This window comes from Psittacula echo (genome assembly GCF_963264785.1).
Source record: "Psittacula echo genome assembly, chromosome: 5".
Taxonomy (NCBI): domain Eukaryota; kingdom Metazoa; phylum Chordata; class Aves; order Psittaciformes; family Psittacidae; genus Psittacula; species Psittacula echo.
Window position 1 is genome coordinate 46,764,343 of NC_137739.1, and position 23,268 is coordinate 46,787,610.

The window sequence follows — 23,268 nt, forward strand, 5'->3', positions numbered from 1 at the left end:
GCTTTACAGTACGTCAAATTATTGTGATGACACAAATTAATGTTAACCAAGAATGTCTGTGTGCAGTACTGTAGCCCTCTGCTGCAGTTTTGAATCATCGACAAACTGGTGGGTCGCTTTCGTTTAAAGAAATAACAGAGGACATACCCTGCAGTCATGAACATTCCAGAAGCCTTTTCAGAAGCACTTAATACAATAAACACAGTGTTAATGTCCTCCATTTGAAAAAAAAAACCTCATTATGCACTATAGTCACATATACTCTGCAGAGGTTACAAAAGTACTTATAAAGGAATTGGATGCAAATATATATATATGGCATTCACTGTGTGGACCTATCTTTACAATACATAATTGATTTACCAGTGTAAACCCCATTATTTCTACAAAGATGCTACTACAAGAAAATATATAGAATCACAGAATAGAATCATAGAATCATAGAATAGTTAGGGTTGGAAAGAACCTTAAGATCATCTAGTTCCAACCCCTTGCCATGGGCAGGGACACCTCACACTAAACCATGTCACCCAAGGCTTTGTCCAAACGAGCCTTGAACACCGCCAAGGATGGAGCATTCACAACCTCCCTGGGCAACCCATTCCAGTGCCTCACCACCCTCTCTGTAAAGAATTTCTTCCTTATATCCAATCTAAACTTCCCCTGTTTAAGTTTGAACCCGTTACCCCTTGTCCTGTCACTACAGTCCCTGATGAATAGTCCACCCCCAGCATCCTTGTAGGCCCCCTTCAGATACTGGAAGGCTTCTATGAGGTCTCCACGCAGCCTTCTCTTTTCCAGGCTGAGCAGCCCCAACTTTCTCAGCCTATCTTCATACGGGAGGTGCTCCAGTCCCCTGATCATCCTCATGGCCCTCCTCTGGACTTGTTCCAACAGTTCCATGTCCTTTTGATGTTGAGGGCACCAGAACTGCACACAATACTGCAAGTGAGGTCTCACAAGAGCAGAGTAGAGGGGCAGGATCACCTCCTTCGACCTGCTGGTCACGCTTCTTTTGACGCAGCCCAGGATAGGGTTGTCTTTCTGAGCTGCGAGCGCACACTGAAGCTGGCTCATTTTCATTTTCTCATCGACCAATACCCCCAAGTCCTTCTCTGCAGGGCTCTGAATCTCTTCTCTGCCCAACCTGTAGCTGTGCCTGGGATTGCTCCGACCCAGGTGTAGGACCTTGCCCTTGGCATGGTTAAACTTCATAAGGTTGGCATCAGCCCACCTCACAAGCGTGTCAAGTCCCTCTGGATGGCATCCCTTCCCTCCAGCGTATCAACCAAACCACACAGCTTGGTGTCATCGGCAAACTTGCTGAGGGCGCACTTAATCCCACTGTCCATGTCGCCGACAAAGATGTTGAACAAGACCGGTCCCAATACCGATCCCTGAGGGACACCACTCGTTACTGGTTTCCAGCCAGACATTGAAACATTGACCACAACTCTTTGAGTGCATCCATCCGGCCAATTCTTTATCTAACGAGAGGTCCACCTATCAAATTGATGTCTCTCCAATTAAAGAGACAAGGATGTCGTGTGGGACAATGTCGAACACTTTGCACAAATCCAGGTAGGTGACGTCAACTGCTCTGCCCCTGTCCATCAGTTTCGTAGCCCCATCATAGAAGGCCACCAAATTGGTCAGGCAGGATTTTCCCTTAGTGAAGCCATGCTGGCTGTCACCAACCACTTCCTTGTTTTTCATGTGCCTTAGCATGCCTTCCAGGAGAATCTGCTCCAAGATTTTGCCAGGCACAGAGGTGAGACTGACTGGTCTGTAACTCCCTGTGTTAGCATCAGGACAAACACATAACCATCGGAATTGTTATATGAGGTGCTTTATTAAGGCGCCGAGAACCAGAGGTATGCACCCAAATCTGGTTCTAACCCCGTCACATCGCGTTCGCAATTTATACGTTAGAAGTTTCGCAATAAGTATCAGGGATTACTTCATCAGTCCTTTACGACATCAGCCTCTCCTGCGCTTGCGCGGCCCCCTCTGGTGGTCGTCTGGTGGTCGTCCTGATGAAGTAAGGACTCTTCCTCACTCTGTCCTCTTTTTACCTTGTTCTTTGGACAAATCCCAACCATTATGTGGATACAGCATTCTTTTATCTTCCCTTGGTATGTGGTTCAGGCTTAATCTTTGGTTCTGCTAAGTTGGAGTTTCTCAGTACATTCTTTTCTACATTCCCTTTACTTTACAAGGTTATATTTGTTTCTATTCCTAAAGTCACCATTGTAGCGTTTAGTTATAAAGTAGCTAGGATACAAACCAGCACAATTGCAGCATTCAGTGTATGAAGCTTCTCTATTGATTTATGATTTCTAAACACAATCGCCTACTGGAATAGTGTCTAAAATACAGAACAGCAAAGTTACAAAATTTTAACATATGTACAAAGGCTTTATTTGCAAGCTGCAAACTTTTCAAATATAATCACTGCTAGAATGGTTCCAGAAAATTTCATCCTCCTCTAACACCTGCGTCATCCATTTTCCCCTTCTTGAAAATGGGGGTTATATTTTCCTTTTTCCAGTCATTGGGAAATTAACCTGACTGACATGATTTTTCAAATATGATGGCCAGTGGCTTAGCAACTTCATTCGCCAGCTCCTTCAGGACCTGCGGATGGGTTTCATCAGGTCCCATGGACTTGTGCACATTCAGGTTTTTAAGATGGTCTTGAACCAGATCCTTTCCTTCAGTGGGCCTAGGGTCATCATTCTCACAGTCCCTGCATCTGCCTTCCAAGATTTGGGTGGTATGGTCAGAGCCTTGCCAGTGAAGACTGAGGTAAAGAAGTCATTAAGAACCTCAACCTTCTCCAAATCCAGGGTAGCCATTTCTCCTGATATCTTCCAGAGGGGGCCTATAGTGTCCGTAGTCTGTCTTTTGTAACCTTCCATTCCAACACTCCAGTCGTAGGAGCCATCCCACCATGTTTCTGTGATGCCTATTATATCATACTCCCACAGTCATGCACACATCTCTAATTCCTCTTCTTTGTTCCCCATGCTACGGGTGTTTGTATAGAGGCATCTGAGCCGAGCTCCAAATGAAGCCCGCTCATTGGCTGGAGAGGCTGGAATATCTCTACATTGCTCCAAGCATTTATTATAGGTGTTGGCAACTGATTGGGTGTGTTGGTATGTAATGATGTCCCCTCCCCCAACACATCTAGTTTAAAGCATCCTTGACCAATCTGTCACGCCTCCTACTAAAACTGCTCCTCCCCTTCTTTATCAGACCAGCTCCAGCAACCACCAGTAGAGCTGGCCTACTAACTTGGGTCCTGTGTTCAAGACACCCAAACCCTTGACTATGGCATCACTCTTCTAACCATTTATTAACCTGGCCCATCCTCCTAGCCTTTTTGGGGTCCTCTCCTTTATCCTGGAGAATTGATGAAAAGACAATCTGAGCTCCAGAGCCCCTAACCACCTCTCCCAGGGCTCTGTAGTCCTTCTTTGTGTTCACCAGGCTACTGCTATCTATATCACTAGCCCCCTGTCGTGGTTTAAGCCCAGGCTGTAAATCAGAACCACACAGTCCACTACCCCCCCCCCCCCCCACCTTTCTTCCCTCCGCTTCTGCAGGGACGGGGAGGAGAATCAAAAGAATGCAACTCCCATGGGTTGAGATAAGAACAGTTTAATAACTAAGGTATAACACAAACCACTGCTGCTACCACCAATAATAATAATGATAAAGGAAATAACAAGGAAGAGAATACAACCGCTCACCAACAAGTACCTCGCCCCCACCCCACAGTATTCCAGCCCTTCCGGGAACTCTCAATTCTACATCCTGGGCATGACGTGCTGTGGTATGGAATACCTCTTTGGCTAGTTTGGGTCAGGTGTCCTGTCCCTGCTTCCTCCCAGCTTCCCCTCCTCCCTGGCAGAGCATGAGACTCACAAAGTCCTTGGTCAGGGTAAACATTCTGACCAGCAACTGAAAACATCGGCTTTATCAGTATTTTTCCCAGGCCGAAAGTCAAAACCACAGTGCTGCATCAGCTACTAAGAAGAAGAAAAAACCTGACTGCTGCTGCTGAACCCAGGACACCCCCAGATGGATCGCTAGAAGTGGGTAATAGTCAGTGGGGTTTACTAGAGCAGGCAGCCTCTCTGCAACATCCCTGATCCATGACCCTGGTAGGCAACACACCTCCCTTGAGACTTGGTCAGGCTGACATATGAGTGCTTCTGTCCCTTTCAAAGCAGAGTACCCTACTACTATGACCTGCTACTTTTTCCTGGCAGCACCAGTAGAGATCTTCTTTACCAGTGCATCAGCTGGTTGTTTCTGGTGCGAGTGTGTTTCCTCATCAGCCCCATGCAGGACAACAAAGCAGTTCTGGGTGGGGACAACAAATTTAGGAGGAAGCCCCTTGCTTTTAATTGTCCTCTTCCTCCTTTTTTTGTTGTTTTTTGTTGTTACTATTTCCCAGCTTCCTGGGTTGACAGCCTCCTCCTCTCCTCCATGACCTTCAGGGGATGCTTGAGGCCCCTGCACAGTTTGGACCTGGAGCAAGGAGTCCTGCTTCCTCTCACCTTCCCTGACATCTTGCAGCCTATTAACAGCATCCCACAGCTCAGCCACCTGCTGCAAGAGGACCTCCACCAGGGAGCACCAAGTACAGCCCTGCCCATTGTATGCCATTCCCTCACGAGACCAGTGCAGGCACTCTCTACACTCTGAGCTCTGCACTGCAGCCTCCCCTCTCATCGGCTCTGTCTGGGTGCCTACACTGGCCACTGCCGGGGCAGCCAGAGCAGAGCTCCCAGACCAGGCCCTGGTCATACCACGAGCACTCACCATCCCGCTTGCTTGCCCACGCAAACTGCCTTGCCGCGCTCCTGGTCGCTCGCGCTCCCGGGGGCAGGTTTTTAACCAGTCAGAGCTGGTGCCGCTCCTCCTGGCTCCGCCCCTGTGAGTCAGCTGCTCGCGTCAGCTGAGCTGCCAGCTCCTGGGCAAGTCCTGTCGAGGACCTGAGGCTCCCTCAGTGGTTCTGGCCGCTCTGAGTAGAGGCTCCTGGGCGCTGAGCTTTCCCCCGCTCCAGTGTTGAAGGCGTCCTCTCTCAAGCTATTCACCTCAGCAATTGACGATTATATATTTGGATACTTTGGTGATCTGTTTTATAGCCTCTATAATGAATGGAAAAATTTGTAGATTATGTACAAACTTCTTCCTTTTTCCATGGTAGACTAATTTCTTAGGCAGCCCTGACTTGTTTTATAAAGGACTTGTGTATCCATGTTCATAGAGATTATAACTGCATTGAAATCCTCTGTAACCAGTTCATCTGTGATAAATCAGGAACTGAAACTATCTAGATATAGTTGATGGGTTTGGTAAACATTTTGTAAGTGAATTAGCTTTGTGGTGATAGGTTTTGGCCAAAAAGCCCTGAAGGTGGAAGTCTTTAAGTTTATCTATAGCACTATAGTGTAGATTTCAAGCAGATAACTGGAGTCCAAACTTCTTTCCATGCAATTACTGGTGTGTCTCAAATTGATCATGAAGGTAAAATACAATTTTCGTACTTCTAATGTTGAGGGTCTTTTCTTAGTAGAGGACACTGTTAATACGTTGAGTCTGGTTTGGAATAAGACCAGTATCTTGCTTTCCCATGGTATGAGAGAGCATTGAAGTAGCAAAGATTTTTACTTGCTTTGTCTTAGAATTTGAACATCTGCTCTAAAGAAGAGAGAATATGTCCTTTCCTCCATTTCAACAACACAGATGCTCAGCCAATTTTTATATCATATGCTTTGGTTACACTGGGAATGTAGCAGTTTATCTGTTCTGTTATTGTGATGTGTACTTGATACACTGATAATTCTAACTGTAGCACAGTTCAGATGGTAGTGAACTGTGGGGAACTTTCATTTACTGGTAACGTGAGCAGTATTGTATTTTGTAATTTTATTGTGAAAAGTCCTTACATGAATTAAAAGTGCCCCCAACTATAATTTTAAAAGAAAGGTTGTTTTAAACAAAACTCCAGAGCAACCCACCGTTGAAGAGTTTCTAGCTAATTTCTTTAACAACTGATAAATTGACAAAGTTACTGAATCATAGACTCATGGAATGGTTTGGGTTGGAAGGCCATCTAGTTCAACCCCCCTTCCCTGCCATGGACAGGGGTATATGTCAGTGTTTAAGAGGCATTTGGACAATGGCCTTAATAATATGATTTAACATTTGGTCAGCCCTGAAGTGATCAGGCAATTGGAGTAGGTGATCACTGTAAGTCTCCCCTCCCCTCATCCTCTCCTCTCCTCTCCTTTTTTTTTCGTTCACCAGGTTGATCAAAGCCCCATGCAACCTGACTTTGAATGGGGCATCCACAGCTTCTCTGGACAACTTATTCCAGTGCCTCATCATCCTAACATTAATTTTTTTTTTCCTTATTTAGAACCATTCCAAACCATTACTCCTTGTCTTATCAGTACGGGATTTTGTAAAATGCGTCTCTCCACCTTATCAGCCTTCATTGAGCATTGAAAGGCCACAATAAAGTCTCAGTTCATCACATGGTGTCTGATGATCTTCTTCCTCACACTCTTCCCCTGCCTCCAGCATGAGGTCCCACTCACGGGAGATAGTCCTTCATGATTTTTTCTAACATGGGTCCTTCCAGCATTATGCAGTTCTTCATGAACTGCTCCAGAGTGGGTCCCTTCCACAGGCTGCAGTCCTTCAGAAACAAACTGTTCTGCCATTGGTCCCCTGCGGAGTCACAAGTTCTGCCAGCTCATCTGCTCCAGTGTGGGCTCCTCTTTCCATGGGGTCACAGCCTCCTTTGGGCATCCCGCTGCTCTGATGTGGGGTCCTCCATGGGCTGCAGAGGGGCAGACTGCCTCCCCATGATCTCCAGCATGTGCTGCAGGGGAAACCTCTGCTCTGGTGCTTGGAGCAGTTCCTCCTTTCCTTCTGCACTGACCTTGCTGTCTACAGAGTTGTTTCTCTCACATATTGTCACTTATCTCCCCAGCTGCTGTTGTTCCTGTGCAGTAACTTCTTACTGTCCTGAGATACATTATTCCACAGTTGCTAGCACCATCACTGATGGGTTTGGCCTAGGCGAGCAGCAGATCTGTCTTGGAGCCAGCTGACATTGGCTCTGTTGGTCACAGGGGAAACTTCCAGCAGCCTCTCACAGAAGCCGTCTCTTCAGCCCCTCCATTACCACAACCTTTCCACACAAGCCTAATACGTTGGTTGCTCTCAGTGTCCTCTTTTTTACCTTTGTAAAAAATGGGTGAGATGTTTCCCTTTTTCCAGCCACCGGGGACTTCACCCGATTGCTGTGATTTTTCAGATATAGCAACATTTTAGATTAGCAACAACATTTTCAACATCCCAATTACATCCCAGCTCAGGTCTCATGGATGTATGAATGTTCAGGTTCCTTAGGTGGTCTTTAATCTAATATTCAACTACAATGCATTGGACTTCATTCCCTTAGTTCCTGCCCTGAGATTCAGGGACTAGAGAGATGTGTGAAGAAGAATTGCCAGTGAAAACTGATGAAAAAATCTTAACCTCCTCAGCCTTCTCCATGTCAATTGTAACCAGATTCCCAGCTCATTTCTTGATATTTAAACATAAGATTTGGAATAGATCTCTCTTACCTTCCATCCTAAAAGGACCACTTGCAGAAATAGGAACCCCTCTGTCTATTTTATTTTGTGGAAAAGCTTCTCTGTTTTGTGGTGGTAATGCTACAGAGAATGTAATTAATTTTAACACAGATTAAACAAAAACCCAGACAGGTGCAGCTAAGAAAAGGTGAAGCATCAACTATTTCAGACCTAGTTCTCATCATAGACTAATTCTTTGCTGATGTTTTATCCCCTTCACAAAACCAACATATATTTTGCCACAACTGAAAAGCTTTGCCTGACAGGCACATATCTGAAATAGCTGGGATATTGAAGGCCAGATATATATTACACCTGCAGAACTTATATTGCATGCTTATCCTCAGCAAGGACCAAATATTGTCCTTGAATGTGCATGATAAAAAAATCCTATTAAGTTCTGTGAGAGCTAGTAATTCAGCCTTAGAAGGACAATATTCCTTGTGGTTATCTGGATTTTGGAAAATCACTTGTACTTATGACCACTACTAATTATTTAGAAAGGAGAAACTCTTCCTAAGGAAACTGACTCCACCTATGAAGGCTAAAATCAATGGAAATTAATCCTAAAGATACCATAGAGTGGAGTTTGACTACAATCTTTAACATATCTTTAATGTAACTCTCTATATAGTGCCTAGTATTAAACTTATGAGTGCAAAATGGTTTATAAAATCAAAAGGATGAAGCAGCAAGACATGGTTTTATATACATATATACATAAAAATATGAATTTCATTAATGAATTCAATTAAATGAAACTTTAGGACAGATATAAATACAGATATATCTGTTTGCTTATGAGTTTTGATTCGAGAATAATGAAGCTGATTAAAATGTCTGTTTCTAGAGTATGGTTTTATTAGTCAGAAAATAATGAAACATTAAAGTTTGAAATAACAGTGAAGGAACTGGGTCATAAACTATTTATATAATGGTAGCATATATTAAAGGTAAGGGCATCTATCTAAGACTGAGAACTGTGCAGACTGAATTTCATCCTAGACAAAGAATAAATACACCATTAAAACCTCTTCCGAGAACTTGCATGGCATCTCAATATACATTGATATTTTCTGGTCCTCTGAATAAAATAAAATGGAGCTCATCAGGGTGTGGGTCTATACACATTTTGGTTTGGGTTTAAATTTGTATGAAAGTTGTCTTGGTGAAATTCATGGCCAAAATTATATACTTTACCTGTAAGTGATTTATGCTCAGCACCTTGCAGATGGCATTCCCTGAGATAAACAAAACCATCCTACTACCATTAGTCACTGTAGGCCAATGTGGGCAACCTCAGAAAAATAAGAAGTACTGAATCTTCAGGGTAACCTGCTACACACTCTCCAATTTCTATGGTTCGGTTCTTCCATCTGCAGACAAAAAAAGTGTTATTCATGTCCTTTGAAATATGTGGACAGAAAACTGTGATAGAACAGCTAAATATGCCATTAATTTAATAGTAATCTTCTTTTTATTCTTCTTTTTCTCAGTCAAAACATTAGTTGTTAAGAATTATGCCTTTTTACACATTAATATGTAACACAGGTTTTCAGATATTTTAATTAGTCTTATTTTAGAATTAATTTTATTTCTTTTTGATGCCATGTAACATGGAGATTACATATAACTGCAGAAGACTGGAAATAAAGCATTGCAAATGTTATTAAAAGAGATTGATCAAGTAAAATTACACATTCCCAGAAAGACAGATTTTTTTCATAAGCACAATGAAAAACAATTTAAAATACTTAAAAGTATGTTTTTAATTGCAAATAGAGTCTCAGGCGGGTATTCTGGATAGCATTATAAGAGGAAGGCATGATGATCCCAATTGGCTGGGGGATAGCAAATGTGATGCCCACTTACAAGAAGAACAGGAAGGAGGATAAGGGCAACTACAGGCTTCTAAGTCTGACCTTGGTGCCAGGGAAAGTGATAGAGCAGATTGTCCTGAGTGCCATCACATGGCATGTATAGGACAACCAGGTGAATCAGGCCAAGTCAGCATGTGGTTATGAAAGGCAGGTCCTGCTTGACTAACTTGACCTCCTTCTATGACAAAGTAACTCATTTAGTGGATGAGGGAAAGGCTGTGGATGTTGTCTACCTAGATTTTAGTAAAGCCTTTGACATCATTTCCCACAGCTTTCTCCTAGAGAAACTGCCTTATCATTTAGATAGGTGTACTTTTCACTGGGTAAAAATCTGGCTGGATGTCCACCCCCAAAGAGTGGTGGTGAACTCAGTGAAACCCAGTTGGCAGCTGATTATTTACAAGTGGTGTTCCTCAGGGCTCAGTATCTGAGCTAGTTCTGGTTTCTATCTTTATCAATTATCTGGATGAGGGGATCAAGTGAGCCTTCAGTAAGTTTGCAAACAAAACCAAGTTGGGCTGGAGTGTTGATCTGCTGGCGGGTAGGAAGGCTCTGCAGAGGGATATGGACAGGTTGCATCAACGGGCTGAGACCAACTGAGTGAGATTCAGCAAGGCTGAGTGCCTTGTCCTGTACTTTTGTCACAACAACCCCATGCAACACTACAGGCTTGGGGAAGAGTGGCTGGAAAGATGCCTGGTGGAAAAGTACCTGGGACTGTTGGTTGACAGCCAGCAGAACATGAGCCAGCAGTGTGCCTAGGTGGCATTCTGTTCAGTTTTGGGCTACGCACTGCCAGAAAGAATGGCAATGGGGTGATGAAGGGTCTAGAGCAAAAATCCTGTGAAGAATGGCTGACAGAACTGGGGTTATTTAGTCTGGAGAAAAGGAAGCTCAGGGGAGACCTTATCGTTCTCTACAACTACCTGAAAGGAGGTGGTAGCAAGGTGGGTTTCAGTCTCTTCTCCCCAAGAGCAAGTGTTAGGACAAGAGGAAATAACCTCAAGCAGTTCAGAGCACTGCTGTCCTACAGCTCTAAAATTAGAGCAGCAATGAGGCTGCCTTAAATTGAACATTGAACATTGAATTTAGCTACATGCCAACAAACAGCAAAGGGCCGGTGCAGTCCACAGATTTAACTTATTGAAACTGTCAAATACCAGTGTTTCAATGGCTAACCAGTTTACCAGACCAGTGCATAAAGGTTTCTTTTGGAAGACTATGTATAAAGAGTACTTTTACTGGTTGTAGCCCTCACAGTTTTTAAATTCCTGGTCCATAAAGGTCTTCCTTACCACAGGAACCAAGTAGTGTTTACGAATATAGTGCATGTTTCACATAGTCTTGATTTTATTTTCCTTACTGAGCAATGGCTACTATTTTCAAACTATGATCTATTAGCTTAGACCTAGCTAAAAATATGCAAATTATTCTGAAGCCTTTGAAAGTCATGTGGTTGGACATGGAGACCATAGACGGTTTCTGCTGCACAAGCCATAGACACATAGAGAATTTCACTTACTATGATCTGGTCATCTTGCACAAGTTAGAAAACATCATAGATATTCTCAGTTGGCTTGCTAGCATTCTCTAAAATATCACTGAATCATAGTATGGGTTAGGCTGGAAGGGGCCTTAGAGATTATCTAGTTCCAACTCCCCTGCCATGGACAGGGTCATCTTCCACTAGAACAGGTTGCTCAAAGCCCTCCAACCTGGCCTTAAATATTTCCATGGATGGGGCAGCCGCAGCTTCTCTGGGCAACTTCTGCCAGTGCCTCACCACCCTCACTGTGAAGAATTTTTTCCTAATATCTTATCTAAATCTCCCCTCTTTCAGTTTAAAGCCATTCCCCCTTGTCTTGTCACTACATGCCCTTGTAAAAAGTCCCTCTCCATGTTTCTTGTAGGCCCCTTTAAGGTACTGAAAGCTGCTTTAAGCTCTCCCCTGAGCCTTCTTCAGGCTGAACAAGCTCACCTCTCTCAGCCACTCTTCATAGCTGAGGTGCTCCTGTGGGATCTCACAAGAGTAGTGTAGAGGGGCAGAATCACCTCCCTTGACCTGGCAGCATGCTGGCCACGCTCCTTTTAATGGATCCCAGCATACGGTTGACTTCCTAGGCTATAAGCTCACACTGCTGTCTCATGTTGAGCTTCTTATTGACCAACATACCCAAGTCCTTATCCTCAGGGCTACTCCCAATCCAGTCTCCACCCAGACTGTATTTGCGCATGGGATTTCCCCAACCCAGATGCAGGATAAATGCATTTCCATTAACTTGACTACACTGAAACAAATGCAGGAACACATAAAATCTCACAAAAGAAATGCCAGATTTAACCCTAGTTGACATGAATTTTTTTTCTTCTTGAAGAAAATTGGTGTATAAAGCCAGACTTGAATACAAATAAACTAAACTATTTAATGATACTGGTCTTGATCTGTGCAAATGGGCTTGTAATTTGGCAGTTTCTATTTAAAATTTAGGCACTTTTTAACCTAGAGATACAAATTGTGCTTGTAACCTGTGTGGCTGGGTAGGTCATAAAGCTCATGCTAGTGCTAGGGAAAAAGGAATGCCATGGTCCCTCCCCTGCTATAGAACTAGTGCACATCTCACAGGTTTCCTGCCTTGATGTTTGCCAGGTAAGCACAGAAAAGTCCGTTTCTACTCCCTGGAGAGTATAGCAACTGAAAATAAGCTGAATTACAGTAAACAATTGACTGGGGAAGTGCTGTGGGGATTCCCTCTCCCTACACCTTCTGCCCCAATGGAGGCATTCAGGAGCAAACTGTAAGCTGAATGATTTATTCTGTAGGATCTGATCACTGGTTGAGTGTTCTGAATAGAGAAAAAACCTGTTACTAGTTGCTCAGGTTGCATACCCTATTTTGTTTCTGTGGCTACTTTCTACATCAAGTAGCATCATTTCCAAGCAGTCTTCCATTGCAATACACTGCTATGGAAGAAAATTAATTTATACAAAGAACTCCTATTTTTATACACCACTGAAAATACCATGTCTATGTGCATACAAGTTTTTCTGTGAAAGTATCACAGGCAACAGTGAACCTCACAGCCAGTGGCAAGCATTATCAACCTTCTCCCAATTATTTCTGAAATCTTCACACCTCTCTTTCTACATCAAGTATTTTTATGATCTCCCAAATAAAATCAATCAACTAAAAAGTAGAAAAGGATTTTTTCTCTTCTCAGTTGTATATCCTGTATTGTTTTCTTACTTTTCTTTGCCAAGTGTTAGGTTTCCTGTCTCAGCCAGTTCAAGCACCCCTCTTGCTCTTCTTTTTTTTATATTGCACTAGAGAAAAGGAAAAGTGTCAGAAAGGGTTGAAAATACTTTGCATATAGAAACATCAGGCCAGTGTCTATTCATAACTCAAGGGTTATTTGTTTTATTGGGCTACAGGGTGGTGCATTTTATTAACTTATTTTGAAGTAGAAGGAAAGCCAAAGAAAGAAAAGTGAAATTGTTCAAGCCATGGGGAGCTTGTGTGGGTTCGCTTGTATTTGACATTATATGAGATAATCTGTTTCAAGACCGTGTACTTCAAGTCTTTTCAAAATGTAAGATATGCTCTGTGTATTTTGTCACAGAAAAAATAGACGTAATTTACAGAATTCACAGAGATAAGCTCTTAGTCTACTTACAAGGTTTTGTTAAGGGTAGCAGGTTACAGGATATGTCCTAATTTACTGACAAGATCCTTCTACTAGAATAGTTTTTCCTCAGTTGACTTCAAACTTGTTAATCTTTTCTGTTATGATATAGGAGAACAGCTGTTTAAGAAATGTTGGCATTTAAGGTAGCTCTTCTAAGTTTTTCCCTGAGTCAAATTCGCACTCAATCACAGTTCTGTTGCTGATTTCACTGTCATTAAACGCTATTGGACAAACACAATTCTTGAAGGAGCTAGAAGTGTAAAGCTGGAAAAGAATGATTCTTAAGGCATTTAAACTTCTTTTTCTGTTCCTCTGTTTCTTTATGAGCAAAGGAAGAGCAAGAATACATCCCTATTCTCTCAAGGCTTTCTTGTACTGCTTATTTTAATAGGGTACAGAAATGTCTAGTTCAAACCGGTACTGTATAGAGGGGCACACAAGGGAGCTCCAACAGAGTGATAAAAGCTCAGATCTGAAAGGAACAGCTCAGTGTTGGAGTAATGTTACGTTTGCAGGCCACTCATAAATGCTGAGTGTACATAATCATGCAGATGCAATCAAACTACTTCTAGCTTTGAAGCAGACTTGGTTAACACTTAATGGTAACTTCTCTGCATTGCTCTATTTCGCTGCATAGACGCATACCCTAGCACAGGCATCCCCAGGAATATGAGAATTAAAGATTTAATGCTTGAAAATGCCATGTAATTCCTGTATGACACCAGAGTATTCCAGGAAACTGAATCAAGCATCTTTTTTTAGCCACTGTAGCCATAAAGAAATTCTATCAAAAAATGCCATATACAAAATTAAATTATGATAATACGATTCTGAGGACAACACATGGCACAGTAAAGTAAAAATGTCAAAACAACAAATATGTTTCAGCTTCCTTCATAAAAGTATTAAAAATTGTAAATGACCAGTGCTGCAGTTTCAAAGCATTTAAAAATCCACCAAAATTTAAGTACTTTAAATGTAATACTTCAAATATAGAAGCTGAGAGTCTCAGAACTGCTGAACTCCCAAAACAGCAGAAAGAGCCTTGGGAAAATTTCAGAGGAAGAGAAAAAAACCCCACCTTATACTTTGTGGAAGTGTGGAAAGGTCACAGAAGAAAAGATATTTTATATTGTCAGTTAATCATACTTGAAGTATGGATGGGGTGGCCAACAGAGAAAATGTACATTGTGGGATGGCGGCAATGATAGAAATAGTAATAGCTTACAGCAGTGATTAATTACTTGGCTAGAAGCACTTTTTTTCTGTTGCTGAAATGTTTGAGGTTTTCTACTGAATTCAGAGCTAGCTTAAACACGTGAATGCTGTGCAAGAATGCATCTGTTGTGATACAGACACATCCTAACATTGTGGTAAACATGAAATACTCACTGTTGCTTACATTTATGATGTGACAATTTTTCTCATGCTGAAAATTTGGTTGAAAGATTTTGATTTTTTTTTAATTGATGTAATATCTTTTTCTACTTCAAATTGCTTTATTTTTAATGATCAAATTATTGGCATTGTTTTTGCCCTGTTTTCAACTTTTAAAGATGAAAAATAATAACACATTTATGCTGTGAGTTTTCAGATATTAATGTTTGATTTTCATGTCTTGAAATTTTACAGTTCAGAGAGGTTTTTATGACAGTCATATTCTAACATTTTTAAATAACATGATTATGGATAATATAAAGCTCATTACAAATATTTGTGAAATGCCATTAGCAAACTTATTTTGAAAAGACATTTTTTGACCTATTTTAAAGGCATATTATCCACTGAAATATCAGAAAATTGGCTGGAATTTTAAAGATTTCATATCTATTTATCCTTCAAGCAGATGTCTTCTGGAGAAATGTGAAAGGAAGGATAAGAGCTGGTGTGAGTACTCTGGCAACTGTTTGAATATGGTGCCAGGTCATTTGCACATTATCAATGACAATATTCCTGGCTAATGACATTTTAAGTATGCTTACTACTGCTATCTTTACTATTTTACCTTGGTCCATTCTAGAAAAAAAGTCAGAAATTCCCTAGGGGTTGGAGTTTCCAAATGAAATGCAACATGAGCTGCTTAGTAGTGAGCAACAAAGAAGAAAATTGTTAGTGCAGTAAATGTTATTTACTTCATAAGTTTTTGGAATTCTGACATGGCTCATAATGTACCAATACACAGATTTTGATCTGTTTTTTTTAAGTCTGCTAGGATGGCTGCTTACTGTCTGCAATAGGTCTTGCAATATCATGTGTAGGGTAAGCCCAGCTGTTTTACAGAACCTCCTGTTTCGTGCTAGTAAAGCCCTAAATCACACTCTTATTTTATTATACAAAGTAACAGACATATAGGAATTTAAAAATAACTGAGACAAAACATAACTTGAAAATCCAAAACGCAATTGTTTATTTTACTCTTATGTTTAATCAAACCGAGAATTATTCTTTACTCACAAATACAGTAAAACTAAGCTTTTAGCTGAACATTCAGTGGAACATCTACCCAGTAAGCTTTGCTTATGTTGCACACAGCTACCCTGAGGAGTGATTTGAATGTAAATGTGATGCCCTTATTAGTTTCTGCTAACTGCAAATATCCTAGGCTCTTAATTAAGTGGCTGAGTAATATATGAATGCTCACTTCTACTTGTCATGCAGAAAAAAGTGATGTATTTAGATTCCATTCACAATATGAAATTTAATGACACAGGCAGCAGTAATTTAGAAAACTTTTTGGTTTTTATTATCCTTGCTTTTGCTTAGCCATTCTCTCTTTTTTTTTTTTTTTTTTTTTTTTGTTCGGCTGCTGCAATATTATAAAAGTTTTCCTGAACAGTGTTAGCTAATAAATTTTTAGATTAGAAGGTAATATATTACAAATGCATGGATACCAAATGCATAATGTGTTGTTTATATCTTTCCTCCCCATTTTTTAGAAATAATATACAAAAACCAAAACAGACCTTAAAGAAATGTTCTTATTTGGTTTGGCACAGAATCTAGTATTAGATTCTGAATGGACTAAAGAGTGCACTGTAAGAGGTTTTACAAAGAGGAAGGAAAGAAGAAACAAATCAAGCTTTTCTTCTAGTGTTAATGGTTCCTGAAAGCTCCAGTGTCTTTCTGTAGTCCTCCTGATTTTTATGGCTACATTCAGTCATCAAAACACACTGCTTCTACTATGGTGTTCAGTAGTCTGCATGTATATTTTTCCCCAGGGATATGATGATACTTTTTCGCTATCCTAGAATTTTTCTATTTATTTGCCTTGATATTTTCTCATGCCCGCAGAATCCTTTGCAGACTCATAATCTCAATGCATGTGTGATTTTATAAAAATCAGAATAGCACATATGTGCAGTAAATTAGACAGCTGTTTGAGCTGTCAGATTTTCGTGTTACTGTCATGTATAACTAAATGAACTGATTTCCTGTTCTTTTGTTGCTTCATTTCAAGCTCTAGAATTTGGCTGTCCTTTTAATTACAGCTCTAAACTTCTCTCATGTCTTAAAATTCTCATTTAGGTTGCCTGAGTACTTTCCTCAACAAACCTTCAGCTGTATTCTTGGCAAATTGGTGTTCCTGAATGATGTCAGGTTTTAAACTGCCTGTATCTCTAATCATACTCTAGTATCTAAATGCTTACCAAAGAAATCTCATCTAAATAGTGTCATTTTTCATTAAGTATAGACATAGATTTAAATAGTTGTAATTTCTTTTCTTTTTCAAGGGCTAATAGTTGATACTATTATTTGTGCTACAATACTTTCTACCAGTTCTGAGTAGACTGACAGTATGTGTTAAATGTTATATTTAGATTTCTATTTGCTTTAGGCAGTAATACCTACTTGGACGGTAGTTGCTCCTCTTCTTACAGGTCTAAAGCTCATATTCCTAGTTTACAGAAGGGTCCTATATGCAGAAAACTGGATTGAAAATATTATTTATCACATTTGTCATTTTATAAACTAGACATGCATTCTAAGATAAAAATACGAGTACTTCTTAAGCCAAAAAAAAAAAAAAAAGAAAAAGAAAGTTCCAAAATATGATTCATCTCAGTAAATTTGACTCATTTTATGATGACAGGAATTGCCCTCTGGGAGTGCTTACCTTTCCACAGGTCACAGACACAGCTTGATTACCAAATTGAAACAAAATGCATTTTATATGAATGTATTCTGGCATCACTGGTTTATCATTGTTTCTACTAAGTATTTGAAGATGGTGAAAAACAGATGAAATGCATCTTACACTTCCTGATAAATTGAAGTCAGACAGGAGACATGTAACTAAGGTAGAAATTATACATAGAACATTGTCACTGAACCATGTCCTGTCAGTTACAAAAAAATTGGCTGCCTAAGAGACTTTGTACTCTGACACAGCTGTCTTTAATTCTTGTCCACATAAATAGCCTTTGGCCTTTGGCCAAGGCAAGCTCCTTAGAAGAACATAGAAGAACAATTTTCTTCCACTATGTTTTCCAAAAATAGATTAAGAATGCCTAAATAGACCAGTCAAATGAAGAGTATATGGTGTACAAACAGCTATAAAAGATGACTGAATACGAAATACTGTGAGTTACATTTTTAAAATAGGTTCATCAGAAGAAAAGTGTTTGAGGGTTTGGAGGTTTTTGTGGGGTTTGGGGAGTTTTTTGAGGGCTTATTCAGCCTGCTCTAAATCTTGACATAATTTTGGACAGTTATAAATCATGTTCCATTTGCTTTTTATAGAAAAGCAATTATTAAATATGCAACCCACATATTTCACTTGCCTTGGTTTCCACCACAGATTGCTCATCATCATAAAAAAAAAAAAAAAGAAAAAAGCACAAATATGAAGACTACATTGGAGTAAAATTCCATCTAGTTATGTACTTGATTTCTTCAAACACTTATATTATTTCTGGAGTCAAAAGTGTCCTACCATTGGTGGACTTTTATAATTGACCATGAAATTCCTAATGCCGTTGACTCAACAGAAGAACTACAAAGAGCAGGGCCTTAGAGACTGTCTGGCAGCAATCCTTGTAGGCATATTCTTTTTAAAATAGCTTTATTTTTCATTAGATTTTCAGCTACGGCTAACTTGCATTGTAGCACCTTGAAGTGTCAGTCACAGTTAGGGTGGATCAAAAGTGTGGAAAAGAATCTGGGCTTACTCAAAAGGAGCACATAATTCTGGCACAATTTTTTTAGGGTTTCCCATCTGATTTCTGACAATCTTAAATTCTGATGTACTCTCCAGCTTAATCACAACCTCACTATAGGTATAACATGGGTCAATTGCTGAGGTGAGTAGCTCGAGAGAAGACACCTTCAACACCGAAGATCAGCGTCCAAGAGCCTCAACTCAGAGTGGCCAGAGCCATTGAGGGAGCCTCAGGTCCTCGACAGGACTTGCCCAGGAGCTGGCAGCTCAGCTGACGCGAGCAGCTGACTCACAGGGGCGGAGCCAGGAGGAGCGGCACCAGCTCTGACTGGTTAAAAACCTGCCCCCGGGAGCGCGAGCGACCAGGAGCGCGGCGAGGCAGTTTGCGTGGGCAAGCAAGCGGGATGGTGAGTACTCGTGGTATGACCAGGGCCCGGTCTGGGAGCTCTGCTCTGGCTGCCCCGGCAGTGGCCAGTGTAGGCACCCAGACAGAGCCGATGAGAGGGGAGGCTGCAGTGCAGAGCTCGGAGTGTAGAGAGTGCCTGCACTGGTCTCGTGAGGGAATGGCATACAATGGGCAGGGCTGCACTCGATGATCCCTGGTGGAGGTCCTCCTGCAGCAGGTGGCTGAGCTGTGGGATGCTGTTAGTAGGCTGCAAGATGTCAGGGAAGGTGAGAGGAAGCAGGACTGCCTCCTCCAGGCCGAAACTGTGCAGGGGCCTCAAGCGTCCCCTGAAGCTCATGGAGGAGAGGAGGAGGCTGTCAACCCAGGAAGCTGGGAAATAGTAACAACAAAAACCAACAAAAAAAAAGAAGAAAAGGACGATTAAAAGCAAGGGGCTTCCTCCTAAATCTGTTGTCCCCACCCAGAACTGCTTTGCTGTCCTGCTAAGAAGGAAGGGCACTTACACCAGAAACAACCGGCTGGTGCACCAGTAAAGAAGATCACTACTGGTGCTGCCAGGAAAAAGCGGCGGGTCATAGTGGTAGGGTACTCTACTTTGAAAGGGACAGAAGCACTCATCTGTCGGCCTGACCCGGTCTTGAGGAAGGTGTGTTGCCTACCTGGTGCACGGATCAGGGATGTTGCAGAAAGGCTGCCTGCTCTCGTAAGTCCCATGGACTATTACCCACTTCTAGTGATCCATGTGGGTGCTAGTGATGTTGATAGCAGTAGGCTGGAGAACACAAAGAAGGACTACAGAGCCCTGGGAGAGGTGGTTAGGGGCTCTGGAGCTCAGATTGTCTTTTCATCAATTCTCCAGGATACAGGGGGAGACCTTATAAAAGCTAGGAGGATTGGCCAAGTTAATAAATGGTTAAAAGGGTGGTGCCATAGTCAGGGGTTTGGGTGTCTTGAACACAGGACCCAAGTAACTAGGCCAGGCCTACAGGAGCTGGTGGAGCTGATCTGGCAAAGAAGAGGAAGAGAGGCTTTGGTAGGAGGCTTGCCAGGCTGGTCAAGGTTTCTTTAAACTAGATGTGTTGGGGGAGGGTGGCATCGTTCCATCCCAACACACCCAGTCAGTTGCCAGTACCTACAATAAATGCTTGGAGCGATGCAGAGGTATTCCAGCCACTCCAGCCAATGAGCTGGCTTCATTTGGAGCTTGGCTCAGATGCCTCTATACAAACGCCCGTAGCATGGGGAACAAAGAAGAGGAATTAGAGATGTGTGCACAACTACGGGAGTATGATATAGTAGGCATCACAGAAACATGGTGGGATGGCTCCTACGACTGGAGTGTTGGAATGGAAGGTTACAGGCTCTATAGAAAAGACAGGCCTGGCGGGCGGGGAGAGGGAGTTGCTATTTATGTTAGGGATAGGCTGGAGAGTATGGAACTCTGTCTGGGGACGGGTGAGCAGTTGACAGAGAGTTTGTGGGTCAAGGTTAAAGGGAGAGCAGCGATGGGGGACATTACTTTGGGGATCTGTTACAGACCACCTGATCAAGAGGAACCTGTGGATGAAGTGCTTTATAGGCAGATAGGAACAGCCTCACACTCACAGGCCTTTGTTCTCATGGGGGACTTTAACCACCCTGACATCTGTTGGAGTGAAGGTACAGCCCAGCACAAGCAATCCAGGCGGTTCCTTGATTGTGTGCAAGACAACTTCCTTCTGCAAGTAATAGAGGAGCCAACAAGGAGAGGTGCCGTGTTTGACCTTGTGCTTACCAACAGGGAAGGGCTGGTTAGAAATGTGACGCTCCAGGGCAGCCTTCGTTGCGGTGACCACGAGATGGTCGAATTTGAGATCCTTGGGACAGTGAGAAGAGCGTGCAGCAAGCTCACTGCCCTGGACTTCAAAAGAGCAGACTTTGGCCTCTTCAGGAGCCTGCTTAGTAAGGTTCCATGGGATATAGCCCTAGAGGGCAGGGGGGCCCACAACTCTTGGTTGTTATTCAAGGATCACCTGCTCCAAGCTCAGGAGTGTTGCATCCCAAGTAGAAGGAAGGGCAGCAGGCGGGCCAGGAGACCTCCTTGGATGGATAAGGAGCTGCTGAGGAAAATTCAAAGGAAAAAAGAGGCTTATAGAAGGTGTCAGCAGGGACAGGCGGCCTGGGAAGAATACAGGGATGTTGTTCGGGAAGCTAGTGACCAGGTGAGGAAAGCTAAGGCCCAGCTAGAATTGAACTTGGCTAGGGATGTTAAGGATAACAGGAAGGGATTCTACAGTGTCCTGGGTTCAGCAGTAGCAGTCAGTTTTTCTCCTTCTTAGTAGCTGTTGCAGCACTGTGTTTTTGACTTTTGGCCTAGGAACAAAGTTGATAACACCGATGTTTAGACTGACCAAGGACTTTGTGAGTCTCATGCTCTGCCAGGGAGGAGGAGGGGCCGGGAGGAAGCGGGGACAGGACACCTGACCCAAACTAGCCAAAGAGGTATTCCATACCACAGCACGTCATGCCCGGGGATGTAACTGGGAGCTACCCGGAAGGGCACGTTCTCTTTCTGTCGGGGTCTCTTTTCCGACGGGCGGTATCGTATTCTCTTCCCTTGTTATTTCTCTTATCATTATTATTATTGGTGGCAGCAGTAGTGATTTGTGTTATACCTTAGTTACTGGACTGTTTTTATCTCAACCCGTGGGAGTTACATTCTTTCGATTCTCCTCCCCATCCCTCTGGGGAGTGTGTGTGTGGGGAAGTAGACTGCGTGGTTCTAATTTACAGCCGGGGCTTAAACCACGACATACAGGTACATAGCGAATAAAAGACAGACAAGGGACAAGGAAGGCCCCCTTCGGAAGATATCGGGAGAACTGGCTACCCAAGATTTGGAGAAGGCTGAGGTTCTTAATGACTTCTTTGCCTTGGTCTTCACTGGCAAAGTCTTTGACCGCACCACCCAACTCTTGGAAGGTGGAAGCAGGGACTGTGAGAATGAACACTCTCGGCCCACTGAAGGAGAGGATCTGGTTTGAGACCATCTTAAAAACCTGAAAGTACACAAGTCCATGGGACCTGATGAAACCCATCCACGGGTCCTGAAGGAGCTGGCGAATGAAGTTGCTAAGCCACTGTCCATCATATTTGAAAAATCATGGCGAAGTTCCCGACGACTGGAAGAAGGGAAGTATAACCCCCATTTTCAGGAAGGGGAAAATGGATGACCCAGGGAATTACAGACCAGTCAGTCTTACCTCTGTGCCTGGCAAAATCTTGGAGCAGATTCTCCTGGAAAGCATGCTAAGGCACATGAAAAACAAGGAGGTGGTTGGTGACAGTCAGCATGGCTTCACTAAGGGGAAATCCTGCCTGACCAATTTGGTGGCCTTCTATGATGGGGCTACGAAACTGATGGACAGGGGCAGAGCAGTTGACGTCATCTACCTGGATTTGTGCAAAGTGTTTGACATTGTCCCACACAACATCCTTGTCTCTTTAATTGGAGAGACACCAGTTTGATGCGTGGACCACTCGGTGGATAAAGAACTGGCTAGATGGCTGCACGCAAAGAGCTGTGGTCAATGGCTCAATGTCCAGCTGGAGACCAGTAACGAGTGGTGTCCCTCAGGGATCAGTGTTGGGACCGGTCTTGTTCAACATCTTTGTCGGTGACATGGACAGTGGGATTGAGTGCGCCCTCAGCAAGTTTGCCGATGACACCAAGCTGTGTGGTTTGGTTGATACGCTGGAGGGAAGGGATGCCATCCAGAGGGACCTTGACACGCTTGTGAGGTGGGCTGATGCCAGCCTTATGAAGTTTAACCATGCCAAGTGCAAGGTCCTACACCTGGGTGGGAGCAATCCCAGGCACAGCTACAGGTTGGGCAGAGAAGAGATTCAGAGCAGCCCTGCAGAGAAGGACTTGGGGGTGTTGGTCGATGAGAAAATGAACATGAGCCGGCTTCAGTGTGCGCTCGCAGCCCAGAAAGCCAGCCCTATCCTGGGCTGCATCAAGAGAAGCGTGACCAGCAGGTCGAAGGAGGTGATCCTGCCCCTCTACTCTGCTCTTGTGAGACCTCACTTGCAGTATTGTGTGCAGTTCTGGTGTTCTCAACATCAAAAGGACATGGAACTGTTAAAACAAGTCCAGAGGAAGGCCACGAGGATGATCAGGGGACTGGAGCACCTCCCGTATGAAGATAGGCTGAGAAAGGTGGGGGTGTTCAGCCTGGAGAAGAGAGGGCTGGGTGGAGACCTCATAGCAGTCTTCCAGTATCTGAAGGGGGCCTACAAGGATGCTGGGGATGGACTCTTCATCAGGGACTGTAGTGACAGGACAAGGGGTAATGGGTTCAAACTTAAACAGGGGAAGTTTAGATTGGATATAAGGGGGAATTTCTTTACTGTGGGGGTGGTGAGGCACTGGAATGGGTTGCCCAGGGAGGTTGTGAATGCTCCATCCTTGGCTGTGTTCAAGGCTCGTTTG